The sequence below is a fragment of the Camelus ferus genome, chromosome 12, assembly GCF_009834535.1.
Source record: "Camelus ferus isolate YT-003-E chromosome 12, BCGSAC_Cfer_1.0, whole genome shotgun sequence".
NCBI classification, from domain to species: domain Eukaryota; kingdom Metazoa; phylum Chordata; class Mammalia; order Artiodactyla; family Camelidae; genus Camelus; species Camelus ferus.
The window spans coordinates 60,026,081-60,051,187 of NC_045707.1; positions in this window are offsets into that span (position 1 = coordinate 60,026,081).

Below are 25,107 nucleotides of genomic sequence, written 5' to 3' on the forward strand. Positions count from 1 at the left end.
GACACAGTGGTACAACCCCCGGGTCACCAGAACCTGCATGGGCTGTGTGTACCCTCCTTTTGTGGTTGGGCCAGGATTGCTGCAGGTACACTGGTGGGTGGAGATGGCCCCCAGCCTTGCCGGCTAAGAGGTCTGGCTATGACTATCATATGCATGCTGATATGTGGGGACGGACCCCCAGAGCAGGAGCCACTTTGGAGGATGCAGATGCTGGCCAAGGCTGCCCCCTAGGTCAAGTATGGTAGGAGCTACTGTGGAAGGACCAGCCAGGGCAGGTGGGCTGAGTGGGGCTGGTCCTCAGGGGAATTCCAGGGCAGGGTACGCAGTGTTAGCCAGGGTGATGAAGAGTGAGAGAAATGGTACCTGGCAGCACCAGGTGAGCTACGTGGGAGGAAGAGTTAAACAATAGTGCCCACCAGCACTTCTACCCCCTCAACCCTGAGAAAGTTCCACCAGATCCCTGCCACTCCAGCACATGCCCTACCATTAGTCAATGAATCTCCTTCTCGTATGATGCAGGTGCTTTTCAAGCTGCTGCCTCTGCACTGGGACTCAACACAAGTGAGTTTATGCACCAGCCCTTCGAGAACAGAGTTTCAGTTTCCCACAGCCCTGACTCTCCAGCTGTAAACCTTTCTGATTTTGAAAACCCAGTGCTATGGCGGGCGGGGGACTCTTCCCAGTGCAGGCTCCCCAGGGCTGGGGAGCCCAATGTGGGGCTCAGACTCCTCCCTCCTCTGGGGGGACCTCTGTGGTTGTGATATCCCTCCCACGTCGGGGTCACCACACTGGGGTTCTGACTAGACTATGTCTCTGCCCCTCATGCCCATCTCAATATGGCCTTTTCTTTATATTCTTAGTTGGAGAAAATCTGTCATTCTAGTCTTCAGGTTGTTCTCAGAGATGGTCATTCTCAGGGAAAGCTGCTGTATATGCTGTTGTATTGGGTGTGTCTCTGGGAAGAGGTGAGTTCAAAATCTTCCTACTCTGCCTCTTGATCTAGACCCCTTCATTTAATAAATCTTACAAGACACATAGAGGATCATGTAGATATTTATCTGTTACATAATAGCCCTGGATCATCTTAGCATAGTTTAAAACCATACCAGCTAACATACTATAAGCATATTGAGCTCTCCTATGATTCCAGATCTTAGAACCCAAAATCAAAGTCAACAGGAAAAATCCATTGTATATACTCCTTTGGCTAATTGCTTTTCTAAGGAAGGGTCTATAAACATAAACGAAGCAAGATGGATATTTTATAATTGCAGACTTCACTCAAGTTCAAGGTTCAAATGCCTAATTTTTATAGAAATAACCATAAATACTGTATTTAACCATTTTCAGTACTATATAGCATAAATGTTTCCAAAGTTCACAGAAGTCATGGAATCCAGTAACCAATCTCATTATATATCATTTAATACGATCTGAGTGCTTTATAACCTCAGTTCTATTATTTTCTCATCAAGCCTAGTGCCACAAAATTCAAAAAGGACTTTTCAGTAACTTTTTCATAAATATCATCAAAGTGATACCAGGCCTCTGGAGAATTTTTAAGACTTTTCCCAGGCATGTTTTACTTTCTTGTACTTATAAATTCCCTTATAGGAAACCTACACTTTCCAACTCAAATTAGTCTTTTTCAAACACATTCAAAGTAGGAATAGCCTTCTCAAAACTGGCTATACAAATACAAACTCCCTTCTTAAGTTTGCCAAGTAGTACATGCCTGTAAATTTCTAACTAGTTACTTTTGCTTTTCATCTAACCCATTAACAAATGTATTGAACTATAAAATTGGAAATTAAAAACAGACAGCAAACAAAACAAAATTTAAACCTAATCATCAAATGCGGGTGTGTGTATTAAAATGTATTAGTATATATGCAGAATATGATGAGAATGCCATGGCCAAAGTATCAAGAAAAAAGTTCAACCAGCAATATATATTGACATTCAAATGAGATTTAGTAACAACAGCCATGTATGCAGTAAGAAAGGAGTGTTTCAGGAAGCAGCCTCATTCTAATAGCTAAGCTGACGTTTAACCCTGCATTACCTCATGCTACGGTCTGGTGTTTACAATATATTTCTTCTGAATTGATGCAGCAAACCACCAAAATGGGTTACCCACCACATTCCGAGCTTTCCTAAGTCATTTTCCAACGGCATTTGTGGTTTTCTTGAGTAAGGCGCCAACCTAAAAGGTTTAAAATATCTTCCTAAGTAATGGTCACATTCTTTTCCCTTAAAGGCTGGGTGAATGCAACCAGCTAAAAATAGGTTTACATTCTCCTACAAATGAGCACTGGTCCCCAAGTCCTGGCCAGACTCAAAAGAGCCACAGAAAACCGAGAATATTAATAAAAGATGCTCTCCACCCCCCACCCCTCTGCCCAGCCCTGGAGCTAAAGCATACGCCTCAGGACACAGATGTTCTCTGCCAAATGATTTTGAAAAATACAAAACAAAATTTCTGCAGACTGACCTTTTTCCAGGATTGAATCAGTTTGAAGCAATCTATAAGGTTTGATATTTTCTTGGCCCTCAAGGTAGTTTACAGATGTAGCAAATGTGCACTTTTGCTTAAAGCAAGTGGTGGCCTAACCCAGATAAATGAAAACCTACAGGTTTTTGATTGGGAGATGTCTGCATCACGTTAATCACATTCTTCCCAGGTAGTCAGCCCAAACAGGAGTTGCTTAGGTACAGCAATGCACTCACGAATCCTAGTAGCAAGCACGCTATCCAATGATAAGTCGGCATTTATCTTTCATTTCTCGCTACCCCGTTAAAGCAACTGACACCTTATGTTGTTAAGTGTATCATTTTTCTCACATAAGAATGCCTTACAGAGGAATACACGTAAAGCCAAAAAGAGAGGGACCAGCTTTTTAAGGCATAAAGCTCAATTTCAGAATGAAAACGAGTGTGATGGAAGTGAACAGTAAAAAGCAGGGAAAGCAGTCGGAAGATGATTATTACAAACAGAGCAGAAGCTAGGCTCTCAATTTCATCACGTGTAGCTTATAGATTGGAAATCGCATGTAGCTGAAGGTTAAAAATGGGGACTAGGGCTGTGATGACTCGCTCTTGGTGAAGCTATTCGGAGTCGAGTCGGGTAAATCCAAGATTCTCATGACCCCTGGCAGCGTTCACATCTCATCACCACGAGGAACGTCCCGCTGATGGTCTGGAGAGCGTCCATCACATCAGCACAATCTGCCCTTGCTGTAAACTATCTCCGTGATTTATAGGCATCGGCAGACGGATGGTGCCCTTTCAGCTCTGCTGGGCGCAACAGGAACCTCCGGAGTCATGTCGGTGAAGGAAACTTGCATTAGCTGTTCAGCTCCATCTTTCTGTGAGCTGAATTCTCATTATCTCACATACCTAGCAGGGATGTGCCTGTAAGGCTTAAGTACCTTTCAAGACCTCCCTCTTCCCTGCAAGGAGCTCCTAAAAACCTTATCACAAAGTGATTTTGTAATTTCCTGTGTGCATAACATAGCAGTTCAGAGTTTTATTTCTGTCAAAGAACTTGGAAAATCACATCTATTTTATAGATTACCGTCTCCAACCTACTTTCCACTGGGTATAGTGGCTCCCTCCTTAAAACAAAACCAAAATATTCAACAGCTCCCTAATGCATATGAGGTTAGGTTCTAACTCCTGGAATCAACATTTTCAGCCCTCCACAGTCTAGCTCAGGTTTTCACAACCTTAGAACTACTGACATTGGGGGCCAGAAAATTATTCATTATGTGGGACTGTCCAGTTCTAAAGCTCTCGATTTTACCCTTGGTACCACAATCAGTATAGTATTTGGGGCATCGTAGCCCCTACCAACGAGATGCCAACAGTACCCCCCCCCAACCCTCCAGTTGTGACAACCAGAAACATCTCCAGACACTGCCAAATGTCACCCCCTATTGAAAATCAATGAGCTAACACAAACCACCTAGCCAGGAAGTTTTACCAACAGGTCTCCACACATAGCCCCTTATCTAGCAAAACTAGAATGTGGTAGAGAATATTGTTAGACCTTCTCATTTTCATATTTTTTCAGAATATTCTATCTGTATCTTCAAGATTCAGCTTATATTCCAATTTCTAGACATTTTTTTCCTGGACATGTCAGTTTGAATCCTAGAGTTCATTTTCCAAAGCTCCTGATGTTACCCCTGGTAGCATGCTTAGTAATTATAGGACAGTAGAAGCATTTATTGTTTAAGTGTGTAACCTCTACCTATTGATTATTTTAAAGCAATATTCATTTGTGTGTTTTATTTTTGATAGTTCATTATAAAAAATAGTCGCATTACATAAAGCCAGAGCTCACATGGGAAAAAGCAACAAGTTTTAAGCACCATCTTTGAAACAAATTAACATGACATGGAATCAATCCAACTGCACTCTGCATTTTACATATAAGTTTGTTTCCAAATCAGTTATCTTTTAATTTAAATGCTTATAAATTTAAATGTTTATAAAGCATTTAAATTAAATGCTTATAAATCTGATTATTAATGCTTTTGTAGGATTTTTTAGTAAATACTATCCCTTACTATTTTTTAGTAAATACTATCCCCTAATTTTACTATGAGAAACCTAAAATTTCCATTGAGTTCATTTACTCAAAATAGACAATAACCAATACCGATTATTGTAAGTAAGCAAAGCGGATTTTTAAATCTTCACCATCTCTAATGTTGAAATGCATCCATCTAAAACGAAACACATACTCTAAATATGATGCCTATCTTTCCTGCTTGCATTAAGTAATGAATACACATGGGTGCCCCATTTAAAAAACAGACCATAGTTCACTGCAAAGTGCACTCCAGTTATATTGGCAAAGGCTGGGGAACCACCTGAGTTACTGAGCAAATCTGTACATCAGTATACAGAGATACTCTTGTGCTTTATAAGTTCTATCTAAGGATAAGAGCCTTTAAAAAAATCAATAGGTTTCCTAATTGATCCACTAGAAGTTTCATTTTGACAGTGAGGAGTAGTCACAAAGAGTACCTGGTTGATTTAATTCAGCACTTGACAGCAGTGGGCCGTGATTCAGATGTGGTTAGAAAGAAATCCATTGAGATTTAGAGTTGGATTTTAGAGACTATTTGATTTCTAAAGCAGCAAACTTGACAGCTAATTGATAACTTGGAATTGTAGATGAGTTACAAAGTCACGCCAATTTCCCTGGAGTTCAAAAAAGAGCCCTTACAAATCCCAGTCCTCATAATGGATCTGAATAAATACATTCCAAAAATATCAGGATATGAGAACCAAGTCCTTTAAGTCAGTGTAGATCTAATGGGGGGAAGGTAGTTTTCCTCGCCTATGAGATCAATTTTTAAAATATGCAACTAATGGTCTATGGGCTTTTAGAAGGTAATGTTTAATGGCTTTCTATAGTGCTTGGTTCAATGTTATCACATTTGCTAAAGCCAGAAGAATGCTTTTATAATACCTCAATATCAAAAATTAAGAAAGATCTAACAGCCTAAAAGAGCTTAGCGAGGGAGAGAGCAAGTCACAGTGTTCTTCTCATATAAAGTTATTTTAGATAAAAATATCCCAAACTCCCTTTTCAGCCAAAGGAACATACAACCTTTAAGTCTAAATTGGCTACATATTAGTGTATGACCTTTGACAAAGGGCCATATCAACCCATTTGAGACCACCTATATTCAATATAGGGTTCAGGAAACCTGGTGAAAATAAGGAATAATCTGTCTGTAATTCAACCTGTCTCCTCTAGACATAGATTATTATTTTTTCCAGGAGAAAAACTCTTTAAGGAAAAAGGTTTCTGTTGAAGAATGGAGTCCAACAATAATGGAAATAAACCCAATGCAAAGGCTAGAATTTGTCTAAATAAAATAAGCAGTGGCATTTCCAGACTGCTTGTGAAATTCCAAATATTTTCATAGTTCATGGAAGTGAAGGACTGTTACTTAGAAAAGCTACAAATAAACGCTAACACGAATATGGCTGTTACCACATACCCGGGTCTTTTCTAACTTATTTGTATCTATTATTTATATCTATTTCATTCTCTCAACCACAGGTAGGTACAATTACAACCTCCAAGGTCACATAGCTAATAAGTGGCAGAAGCAGGACTAGCCCATGCTCTTAGCCTCCACTGACAAGCAACTACATAGCCATAAGGGATGAAGAGTCCAATCCTTTCTAACTACGAAAAGACAAGCAATCACAAACAAAAGGTTTACATCCAAACAACAGATGCAAATGGGAATCCCATTTATCAGTTCTCCAGATTAAATCTAAGGTAACAGTTACACCTTTTCCCCTATGGAACAGTTGGAAAGTATAATTGATCAATCAGGTATTTAGTGATTACCTAGTAAGTGTCCAGTACTACTAGGTGTGGGGAATGAAAAATAAGTCAAAGGCAAGTTATGCGCCCCATGGGGCATTAACAAGGTTTATTCTAAATACCTTAGGCAATGCAAGAAAAAACAAGGCCAGAAACAATTAAGGAATAAGCTCATAGGTAATGAAATGCAAATAATTGCAGTATAAGCAGTAACTACCTGAAAAAAAAAAAAAACCTAGTTTCTGCTTTGGGAGAACACTGCAAAGTTGTCTACATTTACCTTGACCTCTCTGCAATTAACGTGCTCCCATACCAGGTACACTACGGTATCAAAAAAATCTCCTTGAACAAACATTCACAGTTCATCACAGAGAATTATGACCACAGGAATAAAAAGGAAAAGAACATTCTAAGTTTATTTCAAATGTGTATTAGTGCAAGATTTGAACTAATTTAATTGTGGTTATGTTCATGGCTTTCCTGGCTTTTCTCACCTCCTCCACCCAAAGGGTGCATGTGAGGAGTGTGAAGGACAGTAAGTGTAATTTTAATGAGCTCCTCATTTCTATAAGGAGTCTGTCTACAAGGAGCTGGAGGAGGAGGAGAAAACAGTGCTCCTATTTTTTTTTTCTATTATGCAGACAGCTTAGATTTTGCTATAGAAGAATCAGAGAAAAATTAACTTCTGCCTGAAATGTTTTACTTCCCCCATTGAATGCACAAGCCAGAAAACTTCCACTTAATTTCTATTTCTATCTTATTTAACAGCACCCCATCTCTCGTCTTCTGAGACCAGAGAAAAACAGATTCATGGACTCCTCCCACGCAAAGGAAATGGCAAATTTAGAGTTCCTAGGCAGAGAAAGCTACAGTGCATCACTATGGCCCAAGATGTGATACAGTACGCTGGGAGTTTGCATAAATGTGTAATGACTGTTGTCGGCCCTCAGGAGGTAGAGCTAATTGGATATCCTTCTCAGTGACTAAACATCTAAAATCCAAAATTCTGTAAGAAAATGCAATCACCAACTCCAGCTGTACTGCATGAAGAAGCCGACCTGTTGTAAACTTCAGGCAGTGATTACCATTAAAAAGTGAGCACTGCAATATTTTATCGTTAACTCTTTTTAGACCTACTCACGCTCATGATTGACACCAACTCTTTATGCTAGCATGGAACAACTAACCTAACAGTGCTCCAGAATGTGTGCTGTATGAAAACTTTTACAGTCATTCTTCATTTATTTATCTAAACAACTAGAAAATATTTCGCCATTGAATGTTACTGCTGAAAAGCTAATTATGGAAGGAAAAAGGAGGCTCGATCCATTTCTGTAGTTAGTATTCAGACTACTTGCACAGGTGAGCTCTCCTTGAATGTGATGGATGGGAACGCTTTCACAGTCAAAAACCTTGACCTCTGTGTGAAGATGCTCCAACTTCATCATGAACAATTGGGGCTGGCTATATGCAAGCTCCTTAAGGACGGCAGAGACTGTTTCCCTCAAGAGTTTCCAGGAAGATGAGTTCGAAAATAAATTACTATCCATTCCATGGATACTTGCGGTGGTGTTTACATTTTTTTTCTGGTATTGAAGAATCAAGGATGGGCTCAATGAGAAAGATGTGAATGATAAAGTCTAGCACACACACCCTTTGAACACGTGAGTGCCTGGCACTGTTCTAAGCAGGTTCCACCCATTAACTCGGGTTCACTTCACCACAACTGTATGAGATGCTATTATTATCCTTACTGTATAAAGAAACTGAGGCATATAAAACTAGCAGCAAAGAAGTGGCCCAGACAAGATTCAATCCCAGGCCATGTGGGTCCAAACTCTGTGAACTCCCCCCACATGCCTCTTAACTGCACCCTAAACGCTGGCCCAATACCACCTAATGTCTGTCAGTTGAAAAATCGCATGAGAACGTACTTCAGGACATTTTCAACTTCTTTATAACTACGGTTATTCAGCATTGACTTCTCAACATCTCTGCCAAAAACATATCTTCCATAGGCTACTCAGTAACATTTCTACAGTAAAGCCAAAGCTTAAACAGGTACCAAAGAAAGTATTTTTATAATTTTACAGCATAATCAAAGGAATGAATTTTTCAGCAATTCCTTATGTATCGGACTTGCAGCAGTGAAACACACGAGCCATATTAACATCTGTATAGTCTTACCTCCTCCCAACGTGTGGTAACATATTCAGCGGACCACTGTATCAAATACTTGGTGATGAAAACAATAAATTCTGTTGAAGATTCAATTTTTACATAAAAACCAAAGCACATGTCAAGAACAATGCAATGGTAAACATCTCGTTTGTGTTTATGAATTTTAATGCTGTATTTACATTCTACTCAGCTACTTTGATGACAAACAAGGTCCACCAGGAACACTTCCTCAATGGAATTTAAGAATTAAGTATCCAACTTCAACTCTTAGAATTCTAGCACCCTTTTATTGTTGTTGTTGTTGTTTTTAATAGAGCCCATGACCCAGCAATGTTGAATGGATTAACTGGTCATGATAACAACTGGCTCATCCCATTATATGCAAAAAAGTTACCATGAACACAACTTTCTAACCACAAGGACCAAATACCACACACAGTATTTAAAGATACATTGTCTCAAGGAAGTTTAGTAAATGAAAAATAAGACAAGAAATGCTGTATTTTGAATAGAATATGAACAGCAACAGAGACTTCAGGAAACTAATTTGGAAACTCATTAGATCAGTGACCACTCAGTGCAAGAAAAGGAACTTAGGTGGCTGGTGAGTGCACAACTTGACCAAATGTATCCAAGCTTGAGTTTTGTTTGTTTTTTTTTTAAACCATGTTTCATGTAAACTTAACACCTCCATAGACTGAGTGTAGCCCACATGTGGGTCAGTTCCTAACTCCTGCTTTAAATCCTAGTCTCATCTCATAGTTTCCCACCAGGGACCTCACATTTGTTACTTTCCCCCTCAGACCTTGTATTTGTAAAGAATTTGTTCCAGTTTCAGCCCAAACTAAAGGACATTTTAAATAGTTTACACAATCGTAACAATGATAATTATGTTACCATTGAGTTTTAAAAGATTAAACATAATTTACACACTCCATTAGAGAGTGGTTAAATGCAGGCTCTGGGACCAGAACGATCTTGATACGAATCTCGTTTCAGACACAATCACATACCAGTTAGATGTATGACCTTGGATAAGTTTCTTAACTTCTATGCATCTCAGTTTCTTTATCTGTAAAAAGGGGAAAGGGGGGTTAATAGCAGCACCTGCCTCATAGGACCATTGGGAGGATCAAATTACTACTTGACAAACCCAGCACCTAGTGAGTCTTCCACAAAGACGAACTACCACAACTACTATTTGAACACAAGTGATTCCTAAGGATTGATCACAGATAAAAATCAATATATTGATGTCTTCTTTTAAAGAAAAAAAAGTTCCCAAACAAGAAATTGGATTAAAATATTGTCTATTAGTTTAATATGAAACAAAGTGCTTCAGTGGAACTGTGTATTAACGATGGGCAATCCCTTGAAAGGGGGATTCGTTTTCATTTATGATGAACAGGCTAATCAGTGTTTTGATACAATCTTGATAGATGTGTCTTACATTGACATTGAGCTTCAATCCTCTATTTGCAGTTTTCACTGTTTCTTATTATTGCATTATGGCAACATACACTTACAAAGTGTTACTTCACATCTTTAGCACATTTATTTCTGCCTCCACCTGTAACAGCCTTGAGTGTCATCTCCTGTGATGTAACATAGGCAGCTTCTCCTCTTTCATTTCACTGCTGTACCCATACAACCAGGCTTAGATCACTGCTATTTCCCTTCTCAAAACCAGTGTGATCTAACAGATGGGATATCTGTGGGTCTGACTGACAGCTAACGTCTAGCTTGCTGAGCAATCAGTAAGCACAAGGCCTGGCAGTAAACACTTCCCATGCACTAAGTCTTACAAAAGTTCTGTAAGGTAGACGTGATCATTACCTAAATTATACGAAGAGAGAAATTGCAACAGAGAGGGACATAACCTGACAAAGGCCACACAGCTAGAAAGTGGCAAGGCTCACATTCAGATACAGGCAACTTGTTCCAGAGCCTGAGCTCTCCCCTAGGATATGCAGTACTTCCTACTTGCCCTGTGTGAATCTGGTTGGGAGTAATATCTAAGCTCTATGTCTGAAATTTCTGATCTTGTACCAATACTCCAATACCTAACTCACAGTCTGTGACAAAGTCTAAATAATATAAGTGAACTGTGTGGTATAATGGTTAATACAGTGTTGCCATTAAATAATACTTAAAATCTTTTCTCTTCCTCTATTTTCTAATGATGGGGCTAAGTTATACGTGAAGTTCACCCTGCAGAATACTTCCTAGATACTGTGCATAAACCATCAAACAAAAATGCCATTTTATGCTGGAGATGGTGTGGGAAAAAGGGAACCCTCCTACACTGTTGGCTGGGATGTAAATTGGTACAGCCACTATGGAAAACAGTATGGAGGTTCCTTAAAAAACTAGAAAGAGTTACCATATGATCCAGTAATTCAAACACCTGGGCATACAGCTGGAAAAGACAGAAACTAATTCAAAAAGATAAGTGCACCCCAATGTTCACAGCAGCACTATTTACTATAGCCAAGACATGGAAACAACCTAAATGTCTGTCAACAGATGACTATGTGGTACAGATATACAACGGACTATTACTCAGTCATAAAAAAGAATAAAATATTGCCATTCACAGCAACATGGATAGTCCTAGAGATTATCCTACTGAGTAAGTCAGAAAAAAACAAATATATATCACTTATATGTGGAATCCAAAAAGCAATACAAACAATTCTATACACAAAACAGAAACAGACTCACAGACAGAAAACAAATTTATGGTTACCAAAAGGGAAAAGGAGTGGGAAGGCATAAATTAGGAGTATGGGATTAACAGATACAAACTGCTATATAGAAAATAGATAAACAAAGATTTACTGTATAGCACAGAGAACTCTATTCAGTATCTCATAATAACCTATAAAAATAATCCAAATATATATACTTTCAATTATTTTTTATTATATATATTATACATTTAACTGAATCATTTTGCTGTCTACCTGAGCATAACACATTATCATAAATCAACTATCCTTCAATTTTTAAAAATGCCATTTTGAAAAATGTGCTTACTGCATTGTTTATAATTGCCAAGGTATGGATGCAACCTAAGTGTCCATCAACAAATTAACAGATAAAGAAAACATGGTACACACACACACACACAATGGAATACTACTCAGCCATAGAAAAAGAATGAAATTTTGCCACTTGCAGCAACATGGATGGACTTGGAAGGCATTACACTAAGTGAAATAGTTAGACAGAGAGACAAATAATATAGGACACCACTTATATGTGGAATCTACAAAATACAATAAACTGGTGAATATAACCAAAAAAAGCAAACTCACAGATAAAGAGAGCAAACTAGTGGTTATTAGTAAGGAAGAGGGAGGGGCTTTGTAGGGGTAGGGGAGTGAGAGGAACAAACCATTGAGTATAAAATAGGCCACAAGGATGTACTGTACAACACAGAGAAAACAGACAGTATTTTCTAATAACTATAAATGGATATAACCTTAAAAAATTATATAACATTTTAAATAAAATTTTTATACAATTATTCAATTATACAATTATTCAATTTTTATACAATTATTCATTATTCAATGGGAAACATGTGCTACATTTTTCAGAAAATGGTGCTGGAACAACTGGACATTCACCAAAAAGAAGTATCCAGACATTAATTTACACCCATTACAAAAATCACAAAAGTTCATTCAAAATGGACCACAGAGCAAAATGCAAAATATAAAACTCTAAAACTCCCAGAGGAAAACGTAAGAGAACATTAGATGATTTAGGGTTTGGTGAATGACTTTTTAGATACAACAACACAGGCATGATCCATGAAAGAAGGAATTGATAAGCTAGACCACAAATTATTCAAAAAATCAATTTTTTCCAACAAAAGACACTGTCAAGACAATGAAAAAGACAAGACAGAGACAAGGAGAAAACATTTTCAAAATATCTGGTAAAAGCCTAACTATTAAAATTCAACAATAATAAAATAAACAACCTAAAACTTTAAAATTGACCAAAGATCTTAACAGACACTTCACTAAAAAAGATATAAAAATAGCAAAGAAATATATGCAAAAAATGCTCCACATTATATGTCATCAGGGAAATGCAAATTAAAACACCCAGGAGATCCCACAACACACCTATTAGAATGGCCAGAATCCATAACACTGACAATACCAAATGCTGGTGAGGGTGTGGAGCAACAGGAACTCGCATCCACTGTTGGTGGGAATGTAAAATGGTATAGCTACTTTGGAAGAATTTCATGGTTTCTTACAAAACTAAACACGCCCTAAGCATATGGTCCAGCAATCACGCTCCTTGGTATTTACCAAAAGGAGTTAAAATTTATGTCCACACAAAAATCTGCACACAAATGTTTATAGCAGATTTATTTAAAACTGCCAAAAATTGGAAGCAACTAAGATGTCCTTCAGTAAGTGAATGGATAAACAAACTGTGGTACACCTAGACAATGCTTTTTTGACAGTATGGAAAGAAATGAGCTGTCAAGCCATGAAAAGACATGGAGGAAACAAAAATCCTAATACTAAGTGAAAGAAGCCAGTCTGAATAGGCTACATGTTGCCTGATTCCAACTACATGACAGTCTGGAAAAGGCAAAACTATATAAAGACAGTAAAAAGATCAGCGGTTGCAAGGGACTAGAGGGTGAGGGGGGAATAACAGGAGCACAGAGCATTTTCAGGGCAGTGAAACTCCTCTTTTTGATATCATAACAGCGGATACATGTCATTATAAACTTGTCCAAACCCACAGAATGTACACCACCAAGCCTGAATCTGATGTAAACTATGGACTTTAGGCGATAATGATGTGTCTATGTAGATTCATCACTTGTCATAAATGTATCCCTCTGATGGGGGATATTGATAAGGGGATGGATGTGGCTAAATGCCTGTGGGTTCAGGAGATATTTAGAAAGTCTCTGTACCTTCTCAATTTTGTTGTGAACCTAAAACTTCTCTAAAAAATAAAGTCTGTTTTTAAAATAAACAGGTATACATATATATATAGTAATGTAAATTCCTCAAGAGCAAGGATATGATCTTTTGTGCCTAGTACACTGTAAACACTCAGTAAATACTGATGATAAAAGGCAGTGAGTCTCGATGGGAAAGGTGAGTAACTGTAAATCTCAGAACAAAAAAGGCAGCTGTTATATTCACATACATGTATACCTACACGTATACATATATGCATGCATATGTATATATCCATTTTTATATATTCACATATTTTTTTGACTAACATAACAAAATAGATTGATGAAGGGCCCCTTGCCTCTAGTGACTGTGGGAAACAACTGAAGACATTAGAAGAGGCTTTGGTGGATTGGATTTGTTTTCCTACACGTTCCCTCCGTGACAACCTCTGTGATGTCCCTCCCTGCAGGAAGGTTTGCCAGTTTAACTCAGCCATAGCTACATGACTTGATTTGGTCAGTGAACAGCAGGCAGAAGTGATACCCACTTCTGGCTTTGAGAACCAGTACACTGTGCATTAACTCCTCTCTGACACGAGACCAGCAACGTTCTACTGCCTTTTCTCAATAGAGAAACATTTATTTTTGCAAGGTGCTAAGACGTGGGGGTTGTTAATGCAGCATATCCCAGCCTGTGTTGACATGGGTATGCCATTAGAGCTTAAAGTTTGGAGGTTAATATATATATATTTTCCACATGGTTCTGCTATCTTTTTCCCCAATTTACACACATGATCTACAACCAGAACACTGCAGCAGAGAAGTATGAGTCCCTCAGTCTTTTTCTTTGCCCTTAAGACATTTTTTACATTTAATCTTCCTAGGTTTTATTAATGTTACTTACGGGGAGAGGGGAAAGTAAAAGAAAAAATAAACCATATTCAAGCTTTCACGCCTAAAATCTTGAAAGCTTCCAAATATTTAGGCCCTGTGTTTTGTTTAAAATGATAATCAAAACTTAAAATTATAAGATCCATGAAATTATTCTAAGTATTTTAAATAAGTACTTAACATTCACCACATGTACATCAGGAGGCCTTGACATGAAATCAGAAGTCATGGGTATGGACTTTGGTCCTGCTCTATAGCAGCTACATTTTGAGATGCCAGTCCTACCCACATCCTTTATCTGGAAACTTAGCACCCTGTGAAAGTGCAGCCACGTTTGCGAAAGTGAATGGTTTATCTTTATACCAAGTGACTTCAGACAACCAGCTCCCAGGCTGCAAGGCCAGGTCTAAATGGACTTCATCTCCAAGCCATCAGTATCTATGAGACTGAATTACACCATATCTCCTATGATAGACTGAGAGGACTTTTAAAAGAAAATGGCAAGAAAAAAATCTTGATTAAACATGTGCACTTGAAGTGAATTACTCTCTGTGCCTGAGTCTCCTGAGCTGTAGAATGGATTAAAACATCCTTGCTTGATTGTTCGGATATCAAATAATGTGAAGATGGGCAACTATATGGCAGTGATTGATCTGAAAAGAAATTTCAGAGGAGCAGTTCAAATCATCCCTGAAGTAAACATTCTTCTTAATTTTCAGGCAAGGAAATTTACTAGGAATCAAATTTCCACTGTAAGAACCATACCTACTGTATTTATCTTAAATTTGTCAAATTTTATGAGAGTATTTAACTTATAATGCATTAAAACTTCCCATGCAGTTAATAGAAATACAGTATTTTAAAATGTAGGATACAGGCTTAAAAGCATAATTTTAGTATTTTAGACAATAGTAAATTTTAACTGAAACTTAATGTTATAACCATTAATTGTTTGATACAACTATCTGGTCCTTGTTTAGAAACTCAACATCCTTTGAAAGAATCGTTTCTTTGGAAAAGTATAATGTGCTTTAAGTTTTCTGGAAATGCTTACAGAAAAAACCTAGAACTGATAGGAACCCACACTTGGGGGAGGACGGAGGAGTACACTGGGCCTAAGCATACCTTTTAGGTGCCAGGGGATTTTTATTTTCCTTCCTGTACACAGCCCAGAGAATGTTTACTGGGTGAACCATCACCCTGGTTACTTAATCTCTCAAACATCATGTTTAGTAAGAACCATCCTTCTGCAGGAGGTGTTTTCTTTAAAGGAAAACATTGACATTTCTCCCCAAAATGACTTGAAGAAACTTAGCGAGTATTTCCAGCAAGCGTATTTTAATACACTAGATAAATTCTAACTAACTTATGGTTCAGCTTCCAAAAGCAAGACTGGAATATTAACCGCTCACTAAACATGCACCTCATTTTAGAGACAATCCTATTCCCTGATACTCTTTTTTCAGGACCCCAAAAGTTATACCCAACTGTCTACCATGTTCTGAACTGCCTTGTTAGAGACAATTTTCAACATTATTTTACTATCCTAGATCACCTTTTTGTGGATCCAAATTTGTAGAGTTATGGTTGGCTCCATGAGGCCATTTTTAATAAAATATTTTAATCTTACAAACATTTTTAAGTTATCTCTTTCTTCTATGAGCCTGAAAATTGCTTGATAATGTAATAATTGCTTGGATGTCTCCTCCCGAAAAGACACTTAATACAGCGGCATCAGCATGGTAAGTGTAATGACCAAGCAGTGATGGTTCCAGCTTGAGCTTGATGTATTTCAGTCTCAGCTACAGGGACAGACAGAAAGCATTTACAGCTACTCTTGGCGCCATTTGTTATATCTTAAATGTTATTTACCGCACAGTTTCTCAGTTTCCTTTCCTCCTTAAAATGCTCAATTCATTGGAATTTTCTCAGGAGTCAGCTTACGAGAATTTAACCAGCACAGTAGTGATCAAGTGGAACAAATGAAGTAAATGGGATCATTCAGAACAAACAAGAAAAATCTTGGACTCTGAGTCCAAAAATAAGTTATCACACAGATAAAAGTCTGCATTAAACATGCAACATGAATGGCTTCCTATTTCAATAAACACCTCAGAAAGTTACTCTACTTGCAAATATAGCAAGCAGTTATCTCTCTCAATAGACTATTATTAAATCAAAATAAAATTATCTGTGCCATTTCTGAGGCATTTGAAGTTCTAAAGCAGGGATTATCAAAATAAGGTCAATGAATCATTGATGGTCTATTGATATCTACCAGGTGGTGTTTAGAGAGACATGTTGAACTATTCATGTTTTGAATGTATTAACGAGAGCATTAACTTATTATAATTGCTGCTGATGAGGCATTAAGAAAGAACACTGTCCATCACTTATAGTAGTAACCTAAAGATCTCTCTTGCCTTTGTCTCATCTCAATTACAAGCATGACTTGACACCCTGGTTCTTTTGTCTGGAGTATGGAATGTTAAAAACTTTAAACAAATCAAATATCAAAATGTACTTCAAAAAAAAGAAAAGTACCCTTCAATGGAAAGATAGTCTCACTTAGGTCATAAAGAATAAGCAAAGATTTGATCCTTCTGGCCAATAAGGAAGACTTGTTCTGCTGAAGAAGACATAGCAAGTTATGGGAAAGCAATTATATTCCACAGAGAAGAGTGAAGAACTTCACTTCCAGCATTCCACAGAGCAGTGCAGTAGCAAAATATAGAGAACAGCAGGAAAGATACTAAACCAAGAGTTATTGTTGACCAGTGTCTAAACTTTCATCAATTTCAGGAAGAGAAACTAAGAACATTCTGGAATGAGTCTATTAGTTTTAACAAGACGTAACTGACTTAAAGCAGGGCTGTCCAATAGAGCTTTCTGTGGTGTTGGAAAGGATCTACTCTCCTCTGCTGAATAGGTAGTCATTCATCCAGGAGGCTCCTGAGAATCTGAAATGTGGCTAGTGCAATTGAGAACCTAAATTTTTAATTTTTAAAATTTTATTTAATTGTATTTAATTCCAGTAGCCACATGGGGCTAGTGGCTACCATATCAGACAGTGCAAGTCTAAGAAGTGTCATGGAACATAGGATGACATGGTACAGAGAATGGGTGGGAAACACAAAGCAGGCGAATGAGGAGAAGAAAAGCATCAAGACCAGATGAATCCAAATGTGCCTGGGGATGGGGAGACACCAGTTCCTTAGGGAGAGGAAGGAGCTGACCATATGTCAGAATCACACTGTCTTTTTTTTTTGAATTTTCCAAGTATGTTTTCACATTTGAGCTGTTTAGCCTACTTCCTTACCGTTCCACACCAAACATAGGTTCAAATATTTTAGTGATGTTTATGAATAAGACAGAACGTAACATTTAGCACATCTATCGTATACTATTGGTAGTTAATAAATGTTGACTCTTTCCTTTTCAATATTAAAGTTACTCTTTCAGATATTGATCAGGAAAGCTACTGGAGCCAGATGGAGCCAAGCAAAAATTACAGTTAGTATTCTTTGCCTCAAGGGTGCTGATCAGGTAAGTAATACTGTCACCCTATCTATAGAGAGGTACCTATATAAGGCCACTTCCTGCTCAGGTGGCTCACATGCTGCAATAACTAACTTTAATACTTAAGATGTGCACATACATTAAATTCATACAAATTGGGAATATTTTAACACATAACGTGGCTTAGCTGTCAAGATAGCTCAGCAGTATTTCAATTGTAGATATGAGAACTAATTAAATGACTTATAATATTTAATAAGAGTCCATAATTCAGGAGAGATTCTTACTTCTATGAGTATAGATAAACCTACACTTGAGCTCAGAAATTTAAATGCGCAGTTAACAGGGGAAAATATATGTTGGAAGGAAATTAAGAATTTTAAGCATGAGAACACACAGTATAATCATTTTATCTTATAGTTTTCTACACTTTCAGTAAAATTAATCTGAAAGACACAGAAAAACCAATCTTTTGAGTAGCTGTTAATAATTAAATTATTTAATAATGAATGATGCATATATATCAAGAGACAAATTATTCCCTTCATGTCTAGCGTATCTCATCACGTTTGAACTTTGATTATTACAATATAATAGAATTTTAGCTTGATTTTATGTTAAAGCTGCAAGATCTCAGCACTTTTTAATAATGAATTGGGAAAAGAGAGTTTCATGTTTAGGCTCTAAAATGTTGCATTACTCACTGTCCGAAATGAAGTGATATTTCAAATAAAGCAAAACTAGAGTCCTGGCTCATCTGACCTTGAAAGTTCTGAGCGTCTTTAGGTTGAAAAAAATGACTCAAATATGGGAATTCTATAGACCACAGTGCACCCCACAGCTTTTACAGACGCCTCCAATGTCTCAAAGGTATAGGCTACATTCATGCTAGAGCCTTTCTTTCTCCAACTCAACTTCTTAGAGATTCTATTTTTGAGGATGTAAAAAGGAGGATATGTATGTGTGTATATATGGATGTATGTGTATATACAGCTGTACATACTGTATATACATATGTGTATATATATATATATATATATACTATATATACAGAGAGAGAGAGAGGACAAATGCATGAATTCATATCTGAAACATCAGGGAAAAAATTAACACTTTTTTTCAAACTGAAGTTTCATTATAGTGCTCAGTCTATTTATTCCTTCAAAATCATCATTTTTCCTTCTTCGTATTTCTGTATGTAAGAGTTCTTTGAATTGTAAAGAATCTAGACAGTAAAGCAACATAACAACAATCTTCAGTAAAGCACCTACCACATGCTAAGCATGATGTTAGGTGATTTATATATTTTTTCTCTCCTTCTTACAACAACTCAGGACAGATGGGTATGGCTATCCCATTTTACAGGCAATGGAATCGCAGGCTTAACGAGGTTGAATAGCCTGTCCAAGGTCATTCAGCTTGTGACCACAAGAGCTGGAAATCAAATCAAAGTTAGCAAAGAACCCTTGCCCAAAGGGGTTAGACAAGCTGTGACAGGGGCATAATGGAAGGAGTACCGGAGAAGAAACAAGAGGATGGGTATTTTCTCTTCCCTGCATGACCTCTGTCCTGATGCTAATACCTCTAGAGCAGCAGCATTCTCCACAGCATGCTGTAACAGCACACCTCCCTAGCATGACTGCTTCAGCATCAGTCAGTCCTGGTACTAATGCCTGGGTGCTTGCTAACAGCAAGAGAGAAAACTCCACAGTATAGTGTCACTCTGTGTAAGAAATGCAAGAAGTGAAGTTAAATCCTATGAGACCCCACTTTTGAAAAAGACCTTCAAGAATCATTAATATCACATCCTTTTTTTTTTTAATCTCTAGACAAATAACAAAAAACTTAAAGACTTTTAAAACACAATTCTTGGAAACAGGTTTTTACCAGAATTATCTATGTGAGGTGAGAAAGTCAATATTTTGCTCTTTACAAAAGTAAGCTTCTATGTATTAGAGCTAAAACATAAGAGTATTAACAGTGTGAGTGTCTGCATAGAGTGAGTTTTTCTCCCACAGAGGTTTTATCATTTTTCTCATGAAAAGCAATGTTAATACAAGGACTGGGTATTACAAAAAGCCAATATGGTCCCTGGGCACCACCCCTGTACACAGGTGCCCACTAATTCCAGGTGCCAACACAGAGTTCACTATCAAACACTAACTCTCAGTTCAGATTTCCTTCCTTTAATAGTTACTATAAAGAAAACTTCTCCCAGAATATCTTTCATACTCCATTTCATCAAGTTTCACTTTTCACGTGTCTAAGCAGAAGTTAGTAGAATGCTGAACTCGAAAACTGCTGTAATACTACCACTTAATACCTTAACACCAAAATCACAAACCAGAAAATTTTAAAAACTGATTAACTGGACTTAAACCTAAAACTTTTCCACTTCAAAAGACACCAGTTAGAAAATTCTAAGACAAACCAGAGACTGTCAAAAATTATCTATAAATCATATATCTGATAAAGGACATATATCTGGAATACATACAGAACTCTTACAACTCTATACTAAGTAGATAGACCAATTTAAAAACTGGCAAAGCCATTTGATAGATCTGTTTTACCAAAGAAGAATGGCTAATAAGCACATGAAAAAGTGATCAACATCATTTATTCATTAGGAAATGAAAATTAAATCCACCATGAGATACCACTATACTTCAACTATAGATGGCCAAAATCAAAGACAGACAATACCAAATGTTGGTGAGAACATGGAGAACTGGAACCCTTATATATTTCTGGTGGGAACTGGTCTAGACACTTTTGGTCCAGGTTGATAGTTTCTTAAAAGTTCAACATAAACTTATCATACAACTTAGCAATTCTACTCCTAGGAATCTACGTAAGAGAGATGAAAACCTATGTTCACACAAAGGCTTGTAGAGAAATGCTCACAGCAGCATTATTCCTAACAGCCCAAAGAATGGAAACGATCCCAATGACCACACATAAGTTAATGTGACATATCCCCACAACTGGACATGATCTAGCAATAAAACAGGGATGAGCCACTGATATCTGCTACAACATGGATAAACCTCAAAAACATCATGTGAAGTGAAAGAAGCCAGGCACACACACATATTAAAAAAAAAAAACTACATATTCTATGATCACATTTATATGAAATATCCAGAAAATGCAAATTTATAGGAAAACATATAAGTGATTACCTGGACTGTTGCTGCAAAAATGCCCATAGGAACTTGGATGTTAATGGAAATTTTGTAAAACTGAGTTGTGATGTTAGTGGCATAACTCCATAAATGTACTAATTATTGAATTGTACACTGCAATGGGTGGGATTTTAGGGTATGTACAGTATACCTTTAGAAGTTTTAAAAATAATAATGCCTTCCATAACTGTACATTTTTTTATTTTCTAATTGGAAAGTAAAGCTTAAATCCAGAGAAATTCAAAAGCTAATGTAAGAGACATCTGTGCATCAGTCACCCAGAAATAAAATATGTTGACTTGCTTTATTTCGCTTCAATTCTTTTCATATGCATTAGATCTCATCTGCTTCAATTCTGTAAAGGAAGCAGAACTGTTATTATCCAAATTCTTTGTAAGTAGAAGCAGGCAGAAATATCAAGAGAATTAACTAAATCAATATATAATTAAGTCAACTAATCAAAATGAAAACCATTTTTAATAAAATTCTAATTTGGAGTCTTTCCACTCTTCCAAGTTTTAGTGCATTTAAAATTGACAAGCCAACCATAATTCATTTCTCCCTATAATTCACAGGTAATTCCAAAGAATTAAAGGCTAGTAGAATGTTTATTCTCTTTGACAAGGTATATGATGTTAGTCAGAATGTTGGATTCCACCCTCCTAGAGGAAAATCCTAGTTATAGCTTTGAGTTTTATGAAACCACTTTGTTCCTGTGTTTTTCCTTTTATGAAAAACAGAGAAAAAAAATAACGTCTTTTCTCCCTCACAGGGTTGTGACAGGCGTCACAGACAAATTATATTCATATCCTGTACATCTGTAACAAAGATTTGAAAGTTGTAATAAATCAGATGTAAAACTTCACTTCACTGGTTATTGAAAATGCCCCTCAAAATTGAGAATGTTGTTCAAACTGAACAACGTGAGACAGGTGATGGCTAAAGTTAGAGATACCAGCTGATAAGAGCCAGCCCTGTCCTCAAGTAACTCAGCGCCCAGAGGTGAAAACAAGTCATTTCAATGCCATATGGTCAGTTCCTTTTTTCTACCCACCTAATACATTTATAGATTACATGTGAGCATATTTTTTTTTCCTGGTAAAAGTTTCTATATGCACAAATGGCTTCAGTTTTGCCAAACTGAAGTGCTACATCACAGTTTGATATGACTCAGACAGCTGCCTCTTCATGAAAGTAATTTCAGAATGCTTCAAGACATCCTGAAGTTGAGCAGAAGACATACCAAGTTGCCTACAATAAGCATCTTAGTTACCCTGAAGATATAAATGTAGTTGCCTCATGACAACTACCTTGGATTTCAATGAGTTAAATATACAACATGGAAGACTTGGAGCTTTGAAAACAGTTTAATTATTTGTAGTTAAAATTTGAAGTCCAGATTCAAGGAAAAAGGAACAATTCTAGTCCTCAATGGGATTTCTAATGAAAAGTTTGCTCAAAGCTTAGATGAGTAAACCAAATACATTTCCACAGCTGCTCCAATTAAACGTGGATAACTTAAGTAAACAAAAACTTTTGCATATGATCTCAATAGAAACAACCAAGTTTTGTGGATTCACGCTTAGGACTGAGTCAACTACGTGGTCGTTCCTCCCAGAGGTTGAATGCACACCACAGTGGTATTCTTTAACATACCCTCAATTCTGTCTTCTTTGCCACTTCCAAAATGTTAGCAAATGTCTGTAATCTGTAAAAATGTTCCACCCAAACACGATTGCTTGAATATACTGGTCAGTCATGTGCATTTTTGAAATGGTGAGCTGCATTTCCACTTATCAGCCAGTTATTAAGAACATCTGCTTGGTTGCGCTCAATGGAAGGGAAACCTGCTTGGCCACTGCAGAGGGACGTTTGTTTCCGTCCCAGAGAGTCCCCTGCTGTCCAGTGCTCTGCTTTTTCCTCATAAGCTTAAATGAATAGAACGTTCTTGGCTTTCTCTCTTCACAGGGAGTAGCCTCCAATAAGGTGATCATCATCAGTAATAATACAATGTTTTAATATTTCTATGCTGCTGTTAATCCTGAAGAGACTGGAAAAAAATGTTAAGAAATACAGAATTCTCTACATCCATTTTTTGAAACTAGGCCATTATTGAGGCAAAACAGAAGAAGTCATCAAACCCTCTAGATTTACTCTGCAACCAGAGAAAACCACAGGATGGATGACTCAACAGAGGCCCCAAGAAGGCGATGAGAACTGCTGTCTGGGGCTGCGGCTTTCAACTTCTGGAGAACATGGTAACCTTTCAAACTGCTGACTGGCTCTGGAGCGTCCGCCTACTTTTCCTATGAATCTATACAAGAGGAACATTTTCATTGAATTCAAAAAAAGCTGTGCAGACACATCGAATATTTTGGGCACTATGACGTTAAATGCAAAACAAATGTCAATGAGTGCTGATCCTCTTTTTTTTTTTTAATTTAATAGCAATAATATCCACAAAACTCAAAACAGATACATTTAATGAGATATTTAAGTCTGGAAATTTGGAAAATTATCAGTCCTGGACTTAAACGTCAAAAAGAATTCATGTTTGGTCCTGCACAGTTATTTGACCCAGGGTTAGAGGGAAAACATGACATCTCTTCTTTTTTTTTGGAACCACTGAGGTGAAAGGGCTCTATTTGTAGGCACGGAATACTAAAGATAAAAAATAAGGAGAACGGCTGTATAACCAAGATTAAGAAAGCACAATTTAGTGATTCTTGGGGGATTCTGTCTCTGGAACACTGTAAGAAAATTTGACTACCATTTCCATAGTTAGGGAGAGTAAATACATCTAAGAGTCTCCACAGTTCCTCAGTTTGACTGTAACTCCGTGACTCCAAATGGGTTTCCAATAGTCAGAGCAAATAATCATGATAAAACTACTCTTCTCTGGAAGAGCTAGAACCATGGCAATCCCATACCCCATCCAGAAGTGGCTCGAGGCTACTCATATAAGCATCTCTCAGTTTATCCGTGGTTCTTAATGCTATGAAGACCACCACTCAATGCCCTCACTTTTCAGATCTCTCACAGTGAAGCTGGCTTTAGATACTGTTCCAACTCTAAACTGTTGACACAAGTTAGTCACTAAGATTTTTCCTAATGTAATCTGATATATGGCTTCAGATTTCCTCAGGTTGGTATATAATCAGTCATGTGGCGTTGTCTCTAAAGTATACAGGATGTGCAAGTTTTCAGGGCCCAAAATAATACCTATGTATCACATTTTTCAAACCACAGCCATAAGGGGTATAAAAATTCCCCAGAGGATATCAAGCAGAGTTCAACACTGGTTGTTTACAATGCCTACTATGTCTCGGGTATGGCAATAAATAATGTGCTGAAAAAGTGAAGCAAATATGCTACTTTGCTTTGTTTCAAGACCAAGTTATTTTTTTTTTTTACTAGATCTGTAAGGAAACTAAATTTGCTGGATAAAACACAGAATTCAGTCCTCTAGTCAGAATTTTCCTGTATCTGTCATGAAAGAAATCTGCACTCTCTTAAGAATGACTGGCTTATTACATGAGAGTTTTGTACATTTCTGAAAACATTTTTTTTCTAATCTCAAGGGCCATGAATTATTTTTGTAACTATTACATTACTGTACCTCTGTAATGACATTTTAAATAAGATCATATGGTTTGACACTATATTAGTTTCCAGTATTTTTCCAGGAACATAATTCTTCAAGATGGTTATAAAGAAGACCACTTACTGCGGTCAAGTTTGGGAAACACTGTGGCCTCCCACTGGTTGTTCTCAAAGCACAGTAACATATTCAAGGCTCTGAGAAGTCTCGCGGTAAAGAACCCTTTTTAACCATTTAACCCAACAACCCGTGTATACATTAATCACAGAAAAACTTTCTCATGTGATTACAACCTCTGGCAGCGGTGTCCCTATAACACACACTTCACTAACCATGCTGCTGCTTTAACTCATAAAATTTGTCTGCATTATTTAAACAATTGAATAAATAATGCATAATGATACAAGATTATTCAGCAGTT